Here is a 13,015-nt window from a genome sequence, read left to right on the forward strand (position 1 = left end):
ATCTCTACGCCGGAGATTTGGGTTAGAACCTTCCTGTATATGTATATGCATGGAAAAGAAACTCAAAGCTACAAGTAAACACAGATGTTGTTGTATTGCAGAAAAGTCTACTTAGATAAATATCTATGTGTCGTTCAAAAAAAAAAAAAAAAAAAAAGATAAATATCTATGAGCAAATATAGAAACAGTGGCGGACCCAGAAATTTTCTTCAAGGGGTGCGGAATTTTTAGGGGTAATTTGTCTATCGTTATATCATAATTCTTTTCGGTTCAGTTCGTGTCGGATCGAGTCGGGTTAGGTCATATAAAAAAAGATAATTAAGTTATTATGTGTATATATAGGAGAATGATCTTTTAAGCAGAAAGTCAATGTGAGAAAGATAATAAATTAATTTAGCAAAAACAACGTATCCTATATATATATATATATATATATATATATATATATATATATATATATATATTTATATATATAAAAGTCTTCCATTAATTATTCCCTCTCTTTTAATTAGTCAAAAATTATTTATCTTGTACATATCAAAATTTATCTTATACATATTATTGTTTATTCTACGTTTATAGCATACTTTATCCTATAAATACTGAAATTTTTATTACATATCAATATTTATCCTTCGTGTAAAAACAAGATTTTTACTTATTAAAATAAAGTAATAAAACCAATGGAAAAAAATCCACACATTTTTAGCTACAAGGTACAAATAAATTAAAAAGTTAAAAACTCAACTGAAAGATTTATTATTCTGTTCTAATAAAAACTCAAGTAAAGTAGAAGAGATATTTTTCTGTTGTAAATATTATTATGTTAATTGTTGAAATAAAATAAGTAAAAGAATTCTAAAAGTTGGTCAGCCACGTGTATCTCTTCTGTTGCACTTGTTTTTTATTGTATGTGTCAAATTCCAAAAATATCCCTACTAACATTAAAAGAAAACCCATCATCATCTTTTTCTAAAGGTACTGCACAGGTCGAAACTCCGAACAAAGTTTCCGATGAATAACTTTTTCAGTTTTCTCTCTTAACTTCAACTCCAAATAGCTTCTTCAACCCATAAAATTTCTATGAATACTTTTTCAGTCTTCTTCCGCCGTGGTTTGCCGGATTTATGGGGTGCGATAACAAAATTTCATGGGGGGCGATCTGGATTTTAACGGGTATAATACACTAATTATTTTTTTTTTAAGGGGTGCGCCCGCCCACCCACATCAAGTCTTGGGTCCGCCCCTGTATAGAAACCTATTTCATTCATCTTCTTCGCCAATTATTTTTCTGACAAAACTGAATGATCATCTATCGAATTTAATGATTTGGAATTAAAAATCCATTTCAATCACACAGCATCACATTGGAGATGATCACATGGAGATTAAATAACACCGAATTAACAGATTATCAAAACTAACAGTTTTAGCTTGATAAGAAGATTACAGCTCGATTGCAAGAGAACAAAACTGATCCTACCTACAAAATGATTGATGACTGCTGCTTGTTGCGTTGGGGATTTTGGGTTTTGAACCAACTTTCACCAAAATGTATGTTGTTTCAATTTAGAGAAATTACGAAAATACCCATATGATATGCCTCCCATAGTCCCATGTGACAAATAATTAACTAGGGTAAGGGATGGAGTTAGACTCAGGGGTCAAAATAGTTAGTTATAGAGACCATAGGGGCACATATGTTAAAAAATCTTATTTTGGGCTAATATAGTAAAAGTGATATAACCACAGGGGCCAAAAACGTAATTTACTCTTTAAATAACTAACACAAACAACACCTCACTATTGTTTGCCATTGCAATGGCTAACATTCAATACCGCGCCCTAATAGCGCTCATGGTATGGTTGAGGAGGCACTATTGATCTTTTTTGGGTAAGGTGCTATGGGGATAGCGCCCCATACTGTGTATAATGAAACTTTGAAGTAAAAGATATATCTGATTTATATATTTCACTAAAAATTAATATACATAATGTGGCGATCCATTTTCTTGGTAATGTTGGTGATTCACTACCGAATTAATTAGTTCCATTTTTGGATGATGAACTCATGTACATGTTGTAAATTCTTTGTCGTCTCACATTTAAAGTTTTTTTTTTCCATGAAATCATTTGTATTCTATTGCTGTTACCTTTTTTTTGACAACATAAATCCGTCGCCAGTTCCATCTCTGATACCCATGTTTCTGATGTTTTCATACTGAAGTAGCCATCTCTTTACATAAAGTTACTTAGTTACATGCCCCACTGGATCCATATGTCTTTAAACTCTAATAAGTTGCTCTTAGCACTAGCTCGAGAGTTTAAATAGCAAAACATATAAAAGCAAATAACAAAAGAGTTAACAATTTATTAACGGAAGAGTTCGGAAACTTACTTGCTATTATTACTACACAAATTTGCATTTGCTATCGAATTTGTGATTGTTGGTGCCAATTGGCCGGATCGATCAACTTCACATAAACCTCAAAAATGCTCGTACATACTAAATACGTATCCGGGAACAAGGAGTAGAACGTGAGAGACAATAATATTAGACACAACCAAAACCACAAATTATAGCATAAGCATATAACCCTATTTAGGGGAGTGGGAGTGGGGAATTGCTTCTCCGTGATAGCCATGTTCCACGCGTGGAACAAACAAAAATTCCACCACCACCATGAAGTTCAACAACTGATGGGATTGTTCCCGTGATTGTTTTCAGGCGTGATGGGCTGTAAGTGATAAATGGATGTGAGGGGGTGTGAGGGTTTATTGTTGGGTGTTTGTGAGTGATGACCATTGCCGCTAAAAAAGTTGGTGAGTGATGGAATAATGGTTGATAACATGACGGAACTTGATTGGATGTTTTGAGTGATGAGTGATGACCACCCCCATCCCCCTTATACTAACATTAAATAAGGTGTTTGTTTTTTTTTTTCTGAAAGTCTCTGCACAAGCTCTTCTGTCTACGCCGCGCAGACCATGCGCAGACATTGCCACACGCAGACTGTTTGTTTTTTCGAAGACGTTTCATTAAAAAACGTCTGCGCGAGCTCTTCATGGTGCAGACTTGACCCAGCCACTTCCAAGATCATCTAAGGTCTGCAGAGGGTTAAACACCACCACTCACCACCACCGCCCATCACCACCACCACCGTCCACCACCCACTACTGTCCACCACCACCGTCCACCACCCACCACCCACCACAGTCCATCACCACCACCGTCCACCACCCACCACCACCATCTACCACCATCACCGTCCAGCACCACCGCCGTCGCCCGTACACTACCACCAGTTTATTTTAGAAGTCTGCATACGTTAAAAAAACAAACAGTCTTGTTCTTGCAGACTTCAAAGGTTTGGTCCAACTCTTCTTCTACAGATGTCTGCAGATGTAGTCTGCAAATGTAGTCCGCAGACAGCAGACATTTTACCTCTTAAAAAACAATCAACACCTAAAACTTTCCTATCATTACAGATTTGGTTGAGTGGTAGAGGTTCTTGCGTCTTGAATAAAAGTCCAGGTTTCAAATTCTTGGATGAGTTATATATAAATATTTAAATTGGGTTGGTTAGCACCGAGTTGGATTCTTAAACTGGGTTCAACCCTCAACTCTATTAGTATAGAATTTTTAAAAATAATGATAATCATAAACAGCTGAAAAAAATCATACTTATTTGTTTTTTTTTTTAGTAAAATAAGTAGATTAAAACATAATTTTATTAAAAAAAACTTATGACACGAAATTCAACTTTTTTTTTACATTTTTCGTCATCTTTAATAGGTTTAAAACATGGTTTTTTTTCAAGCTAACTAGGTTAGAACCACGTGTTTACACGGGTTGAATAAATGTAATTTTATATAGTAAATATAAACATAAATAAATCTCTAAAAAATACTCGGGCATTACATGGGTTGAATAAATACGTGTATTACACGAATTGAATAAATATAATGTAATCTCGTAACACATATAGTCGTCTTGATAAATGAACTTTTATGTATAATTTACTTATTGTAACATTTTACTTTGTTGTTTCTATTTATTATAAAGTTAGAAACTTGTGCATTACACGAAATTATAAGGTTATAAACTTTTGTATTACATGTGGTTGGATCAAAGATGAAAACATAAGAGATAAGATATAAGCGGGAAAAATAAAAGAATATTAATAAGCGGAAAAATTAAGGAAATATTTTTAAAAAAATATTAAACAAATAAGAAATAAGCTAGAAATTATGATTCAATAATAATATTTCATAGGAGAGAAAAACAGGATAATTACTATTTAAATTTATTATCTAGTAGTAGAGAAATCCACCAACATGACATAGCCTAGTTGGTCAAGGGTTTTTCCACAAATTAGTTTACTCCTCGGGTTTCAAGTTCGAATCCAACAAATATATGCCAATAATCTGGGAGAACACCACTATTCAAGGATTCGAACTTGGAAAAAGGTGCCTATATTTATAGCCCTACCGTGTTGCAAGCCAATTACACTGAAGCCTTTAAAAGAAGTTGGAGACGAATCCCGAAAAATAAATGTGAGAAAACACCAAAAATTGTAACATATGTCCTTAAAGATTTTCATTTTAATAATACCTAGCAATTAGACCCGTGCGCGTTGCGGCGCGAGAACATCGCAAACATTAAATAAATTAGTCCAAACATCATGTGTTGCGTTAACCGTATGGAAACGCACGTTTTGACATATCGAATTGAACCCGAAGTAACCTATATAAGCATTGCGATTGGATCAAAACGTAAAGTAAATCAAATTTATATGTGACCCGACTCATACAATAAAAAGAAACTACCATTTGACTCCACACGTTCAAAACAAAATTTACGAAACATACATAAAATACGCAGGAATACATATTATATTTTTCCTGACTCATCTCTCAAATCGAAACGTAGACCAACTCAAATTTATAGTACATAAAAATATGCACGTAAAAATGTTTTTTTATGAATGAAAAAGTATTATATTTGATCTGACTCGTTTTCTAGAAAAAGTATTATATTTGACCTGACTCGTTTTCCAGAAAAGTTTATGTCGAAACATAGAGCAAACCATATTTATATAGACACGTAAAAAAATGTGCACATAAAAGATTTTTAAGTAAAGGAAAAATATTGGTAAACTCGAAACAAATTATAGGTAAAAAACTTAATGGATTAAAAAGGTTTGTAAAACCATGCCAAGTAGCACTAACGCCACATCATTGCCAGTCGGAAAAGTTCCTAAAAATAAAATAAATAAAAAAGGAAAAAATAACACCAAAAGAAAAGCAAACGTAAAATCGTTGAACCACACCTGCCCATTGTTGTGTGTTAATGCAAAGAAATTAGACCAAAATGTAAAACATAGAAAAGAACAACTAAGTCGAGCTGGGAAAAATAATTGTGTTGCGACGGACCTGCCAAATGGAAAAAAATATACCAAAAAGATGAACCCCACACACATGTTGCGGCATGTTAACTTGTCAAATTTAGAACGAAATGTAAAACGAATAATTTGGGAAAAATGAAACTTATAAGAGGCCAAAGATGAAAATAAATAAATGCTAGGGTTAAATTGCAAAAAAAAGAAAAGTATTGGGGTAGAAATAAAAAATCAACATTTTTTTTTTGAAAATCTCCCCATGCATGAGGTACAACTTCATAAAGCAACATTTTGTTGCTAATAATAATAATAATAATAATAATAATAATAATAATAATAATAATAATAATAATAATAATAATAATAATAATAATAATAATAATACTAAAAAAATTAAACGGCTTATCAATAATCATCTTTACTATATAATAAAATAAACCACTTTAGGGACACTTGTCATCATATTAGATCATCTCTCATAGATGATTATAATAGTTAATTACATAGTTAGTCCATGTGGTTTGCACAAAGTAACATACTTAGGTATTAATAGTTTAAAATCACATTCTAGGGTATGAACTTTTCATTTTGTAACGTTTGGAGGTATTAACATTATTTGTAGGTTTAAAATCACATTCTATTAGTACCTAAGTATGTTATTTTGTGCAAACCACAGGGACTAACTATGTTAATACCCTAAAAGTTAATACCTCCAAACGTTACAAAATGAAAAGTTAATACCCTAGAAGGTGATTTTAAACTATTAGTACCTAAGTATGTTATTTTGTGCAAACCACAGGAACTAACTATGTAATTAACTCTAATTATAATTTTAGTTTAATCTCTTCTAATTAATTATAGATAACACTCCTACTAAATATTATTTAGTTTAATATCTTATATTATAAATAATTCTCCTACTAAATATTATTAGTTTAATATCTTATAGATAATTATTATTTAGTTTAATCTCCTTCTAATTTATAATATTATTTATATGAATTATTATTATATTTGAACGTTAACTTAAAATAAAATTAACTAATATTATTTATCATTTATACATTTACGGAGTTTTAATAAAGTGTTAAATTTATTGAGACTTCGTTCACAAATTTTGCAACAACAGAATAATCTATTTTTATCACGAAAACCAAACTTTGTATTAATATATTAAATATTTTTATTTTTACTATACAAAATTATATTTACTCAACCCATGTAATACATGAGGTTTTTAAGATATAACTTTTTATTATTTGATATATAAAATTAGATTTATTCATTTCGTACAATACACGAGGTTTTTTAAGGATATATATTTTTTTCTTATTTAGTACAGAAAATTACATTTATTCAAACCGTGTAATGTGCATATTTTTAAAGATTTAATTTTTTATTATTTGGTATATAAAATTACATTTATTTAACCCGTGTTATAAATGAGGTTTTTTAAAGATGTATTATTTTATTATTTGGTAAACAATATTACATTTATTCAACCCGTGGTAGCTTCGATAACATGTCCGCTTTTTCTTCAATTATGTTTAAATTAAAGGAGTAATTACGAACTCCTCAGACATACCTATGTAAATACTTATAATCGAGATGATTCTTAATATAAGTGACTAGATTATAACCCCGTGTATTGTATTACATGGGGTTGAATAAATAAATTTTATATACTAATAATAAAACAATATATCTTTAAAAACCTCATTTATTGTACGGGTTGAAAAAATATAATTTTATATATTAAATAATAAAAAGTTATATCTATAAGAACCATATTATACGGGTTAAATAAATGTAATTTTATATACCAAAAAAAAGTTATTATTCAACCCGTACAATAAATGAGGTTTTTAAAGATATATTGTTTTATTATTAGTATATAAAATTTATTTATTGAACCCCGTGTAATGCACGGGGTTATAATCTAGTATAAATATAAATAAATAAATATATAACAATAGATAATAATATCCATAATAATAGAGATAAAGATAAACATTATATATTAATAATATTAATTAGATATAATTAATCTAATATATTAATACTAATAATAATATTATTAAATTAAATGAGTGAGCGCTACGTGGCATTATTTGGAGTCCTTTATTAGATTTAGATTCCATTAATTATGAATTTTCTAAATAAACTTATTTGTATTACTTAAATATATTTAAGTCTATAAATATCACCAATTTCAAATTTTATGTTTGTTAAAATATTATAAAAAGATAAAGTAATGATAATAATTGTTTTATATTAGTGTTCTAAAACAATTCAAATTACCCAACCACATTAAATATTTGAATTTTTTTTAGGGTAAATTACTTTTTGAGTTCCTGTGTTTTAGAGATTTTAATCGCTTGAGTTCAAAATCAAAATGTTTAACGCCCTGAGTCCCTACAACCAATTTTCTTAACCATTTGAGTCCAAATTTTTAATACTCTTAGAGTTTTTTGGTTATCTGTTGTAAATGACCAAAGTACCCTTATAGTTAAAAAAACTAATTTTTTATTAGATTTTTTTCTCTATCTTATATATCCTCTTTTTCTCTTAATTCTGCATTTCTCGCATCTTTCTTTCTCTCTCTAAACCACCTCCATCCCCCAACCATAAAACACCATCACCACCACCACTGCACCTCCATCGTCACCCCCACACCACCACTACAACCAGCACAAACTCTTTATGCAGAAACAAAAAGGAAAAATGGCTCAATAAATCGTTAGTGAAACAAATAATAAGAAGGTTAGCTAGCACTCAGATCATCTTCCCTAAGCAGGGATTCGGGTATGGGGTGCTGCCTGCATACGGTAACCACAACTTGTTTTAGTAAGCAAAATAAAAAGTCATATTTTACAAATAAAATTACGGCTTAAACAACCAAAAAGTCAGATTGATGCTCAAACATCTATCTACCCACAACTATATGAACGGCTTTCTTCACTCCAAATCCAACATCAAAAAGTCAGATGGCAGTAGGGCGACGGTGGTGGCAGTGGTGGGGATGATGGTGGGGCAGTGGTGGGGATGGTGGCGGTGCGGTGGTGTTTATAGAGAGTGAATAATGTGTAAAGATGAGAGAGAAAGTGTGTGTAGGTGTGTGTGCGTGTTTTATTATATATATAGGGTGGGGTTCGGCTAAAAAGTCATAAAACACTATAATTTCAGCGATAAAACACACATAAAACCCACAAATAACAAAGTAAAGACTACTAAAACACCATATTCAAACCATAATAGCCCATAAAAACTTTAAACACACCAGTGACGGAATTAGAAGAAAATTTTAGGGGTATCCTAATTCTTTTACCGTACATTTATACACTGGAATATTTTTACCGTATATTGATACAATCATATACTGTGAATTTTTTTACAACTAAAGTAGTTATATATTCGTTTTCGTCCTTTTTGTGCTAGATAAATACAATTTACACATAAATCCTAAATAAAAAGTGAACAAGATTAGTGACCGAATTAAAACATTTTTATTGGTAACACTGGAAATTTTATTTTCTATGTTAGCTAGTGTATATAAGCTATTTTAACAATGAATGAATGAAGCCTTGATTCTTGATTTGAGGTTTTTTTTACTAATGTATTTTTCTAAGTTCATGGTTTTTTTATTATAAAAATGGTTTTAGGAAAGTTCTATTAAATAAATATATTACTAAATTTTTTTAATGGTAATGCTTAGTCACTCCTAATTTATACCAAATTTAATTCTAAATTAATTCTTGTTTGGAATTGAATCCAAAATCTCCTGTTAGACCGTGGGGCATGGTGGGGCGTGGGTTGGGGGCATAGTGCGACACGTGGAATATGGGGCACCTAAGACCAAAAGCCAATTTCAAAGGGGTATGGTGGGGCGTGGCTGGGGTGGCGTGGAAAAAAGCCAATTTCAAAAGGCTAGTGATCTTGGCCAATGAAATTCCGCCATGTCATGTGGGTAGCCCCGCTCCAACGTCCGGACTGAAACCCCCGCCCAAAGGGCCACGCCGAAACCCAAACCCACCCGGGGTGATGACTTGAGTGTTTGCACCCAACCCTCGCCCCAACCCCCGCCCCATACCCCATGGTCTTAGGAGAAAAGAGTCTCTTCCAAATGAGATACTCCCGTATTAACACTAACTATGTTATTAGTAAGCAATAAATTTTGTCCAATAATTTTTATAGTAAGAAGTTCTAAATCAAATAAAATAATATTTAAATATAAGTAATTATCGATATAAACTCATTCATGATAAACCGATAAATAATACAGGTTATACTATACTTTATATTGAAGTCAATGAAAACATTGCAGGCATAGTAGGTTGTCAAATACATTAAAACAATGAATAAAAATAAAACAACGAAAATTAATACTCCATGTTCTCTGGAAATTAAAACAATGAAAACTAATGCAAAGCAATGGAATTTTAAGTATCTTGAGGTGGCTACCATTTATGATGGGCTCAATTAAAAAAAGCCCACGTCAAATCAAGTATCAGATTTTATAGGTTTATTCTCACATAGTGACACCCTTCATCTTTCTCCCGCCTCCATGGTTATCACCACTGCAACAAAAACTATTCTTTTGTTTCTCTGTTTGCTTCAACTACTTCGGCTGATACAACTTAAAGAGGTTTAGGGGTATCCTAAAATTCGCTCAGGGTATCCCATACATAAAAAAAGGTAACAAATTACACTTCGTCCAAAAGTTGAGGGGTAGCCCGTGCAACCCCTAACTACTAGATAGGTCCGCCCCTGAAACACACAATCGTAGAACAATGAATATAAAACACAACATGCAAATCAACATAAAACACAACAATATTTGTCACTCGATAATTAGAGCCTTATCATCCAAAACACAAAACACGACCCTCATATATAATGTTTTAGTAATCTTCATTTTGTTATTTGTGAGTTTTAGGTGTGTTTTGTGGTTGACATTTTGGCGTTTTGTAACTTTTTACACTTTTAAGTGTAGGAATCCGTTCGTGTAAAATAAATAAAATAATTTATTAACTTGAATTACAAGAACAAAACAGGATTACAACTGAAAGAATAGTACAATTACAACTGAAAATAAGAGAAAAACAAGAACAGAAAAACTGTTCTTGGCTGAGGATCGTGTTAGACACTGGTCCCTTAAAACAAATTTCGTGTCTCCCAAGAGAACACGTTTGTTTCCAGGATACAACAGCCGCAAGCAGTTGCACTGCCGGTCTTGACTCCAACCCGAAGGTATACCTTGCTGCTTGAAGATGATGTAGAATTCAGTAGAGAGAGATTGAAAGCTGTGTGTATTTGGTGTGTCGAATCTGGTGAAAGGAGCCTCCTATTTATACACCAGGTCTGAACTCGAAATTGAAAAATAAATTAAATGGGAGAATTAACTGCATTAGACGTCTTTAATGCACTTTAATTCGTCACTTAATTCTTAGTCAAACGCATTAACTTTGTCAGTTTTGAATGCTGAAACGTAACTGCACAGCGTTAACTGCTGCTGAAAGCTTCTGCGCGCGCACGTGCAAGTCTGCACTCTCATGCGTGGTGCATCCGTTTAGCTCACTGCCATGCGCGTGTGCGCCTCACTGATTCAGGTCCATGCGCGCCTGCGCGCGTGTGCCACATCACCTGCGAACCTATACGAGCACGCCACACAGTCGTGCCGTATTGGCTCACTCTGGTGCGCCACACACGTCACATCAGGCCCCATGCACCATGCGCAACCGCGCGCCTCCAAGCCATGTGTACTTGCGCGTGAACGCGCATGCCTGCCACATCACCAACCATTTGGTCCTTGCAACCCTTGCTCCACCACGCGCACGTGGTCAAAAATACAAAGGCGACTCTCAAGTGGCTCGCAGCGATGCGAGCGTGCGAAATGCAAAGTGCGCCATCAAAGCGCCGCATTGCGCCTCATCGCCCATGCCACGCGCGCGCGTGTGCGAGTGCCTGTGCGAGTCCGAGTGCGAGTTAGGGTGCTCCGCACCCTTCGCGAGTACATTAGTGAGTACTTCCATGAAACGATAAGGATAGAGAGTTCCCACTTAAATACCCCTTTAAGTTCTATCTCTCATCCGATATGGGACAAGTTGCCGCTTTCCCACTTATTTCTGCATTTAAGTTTCAAACACCAAACTTTGAGCATTGATATCTCATTCATCTTAGCTCCGTTTTGGACGTGGTTTAGTTCGTTGCGAAGCTCTTCCAACATGGAACACAAACCCATAAATAAATAAATATATAAAACCCGCTCATTTTATTATATTTATTTCTAGTCCAAAAAGGAAAAAAAAAACATTTTCCTATATTTGTGAAAAATGCTATTTTAACAAAATTTCCAACAATCCCCCACATGAATAGAAATCGATCTATCAAGTTTCAATGATACACGTTCAACAGTTGAGCATTGCAAGATAGGTAGGTGTAACCTTTGAACCTTCTTTTGTGAAGCATACTTAGTATGACAACCCGAACTTTCAAGGTCGGTAACGTTCCATCTTTTGATCCTTACTTCTCGTTATCTTTCTCTAATATGCTAAAACGTTCTATTCGTATAACCTTGTTAGATTGATTGGTACAATAACTTATTAACTAATGTTTTGACACATTGGGCCGCATCTTCACACCCGAGCCCAATACACCACTTATTTTAAATTCAATCTCGACAGCCCATTTATTTTAATTTAATCTTGGCCCAAAATATTGTGCCTGTTAATGCTGATATCGGCCCACTTTGTTTTGTTGACATATTATTAGATGTATGTTATAACCAATTGACATATTATTAGATGTATGTTATAAACAATCCGGCCCACCTTTTGAATTATTTGTACTCGGCCCAATGTCTTAAGAGCCTATATATGAAATAAAAATACAAGTGTGTTTGGCGGCCCACGTGTTCTGATTTAATAAATATGAATGGTCCCATGCACTTTTATGAATTCAAGAGATAGAAACCCTAGGGCATCTCCTTGGAGTCGCTGCAAGTGACGACTAAAGAAACCCCCCTTTTGAGGCTTATTGTACACGTGCACCTTCCAACACTCCTGGTTATTATTGTTTGCCATTAAATTGATTGTATGTGTGGTGTTTAAAAGGAAACATGATCTAGGGTTTTAGATACACGTCGACTAGAATCAGATCGATCATAGGTATTGAGAATCAGTATACAATGAATTCGAAGATTTGGTTTGTGTTGTAGCGATTAGATGGTTCAATTTGGCATGAATGTATGACGCTTGATGCAACATAAACTGATTAGATATAATTGATAGTTTTCTTGATGATAAAGTGATTGTGAAGCATGGATGATCGATGTTTATGTGTTATAAAACTCACTGATGTGCTTGCACGATGTTAGGAAGTTGCTGGAATAATCATGCTATTAATGTTTTTATAGAACAGGTGTGTTGTAGAAACCCAGACAACCTATTGATGATCCACTGTTCGTAATGCGTTGACTACTATGTGCTTGGTGATCTGTAACTGTACATGATAAGTCCGACGAAACTGTAGCCCGACGAAACTCATGGTTCGACGAAAGGTGGAGCTTTCGTCAACCGGTTCTTGACGAAACTCCTTAATGTTTCGTCGACAGC

This window comes from Helianthus annuus, chromosome 13 (assembly GCF_002127325.2).
Source record: "Helianthus annuus cultivar XRQ/B chromosome 13, HanXRQr2.0-SUNRISE, whole genome shotgun sequence".
NCBI lineage: Eukaryota > Viridiplantae > Streptophyta > Magnoliopsida > Asterales > Asteraceae > Helianthus > Helianthus annuus.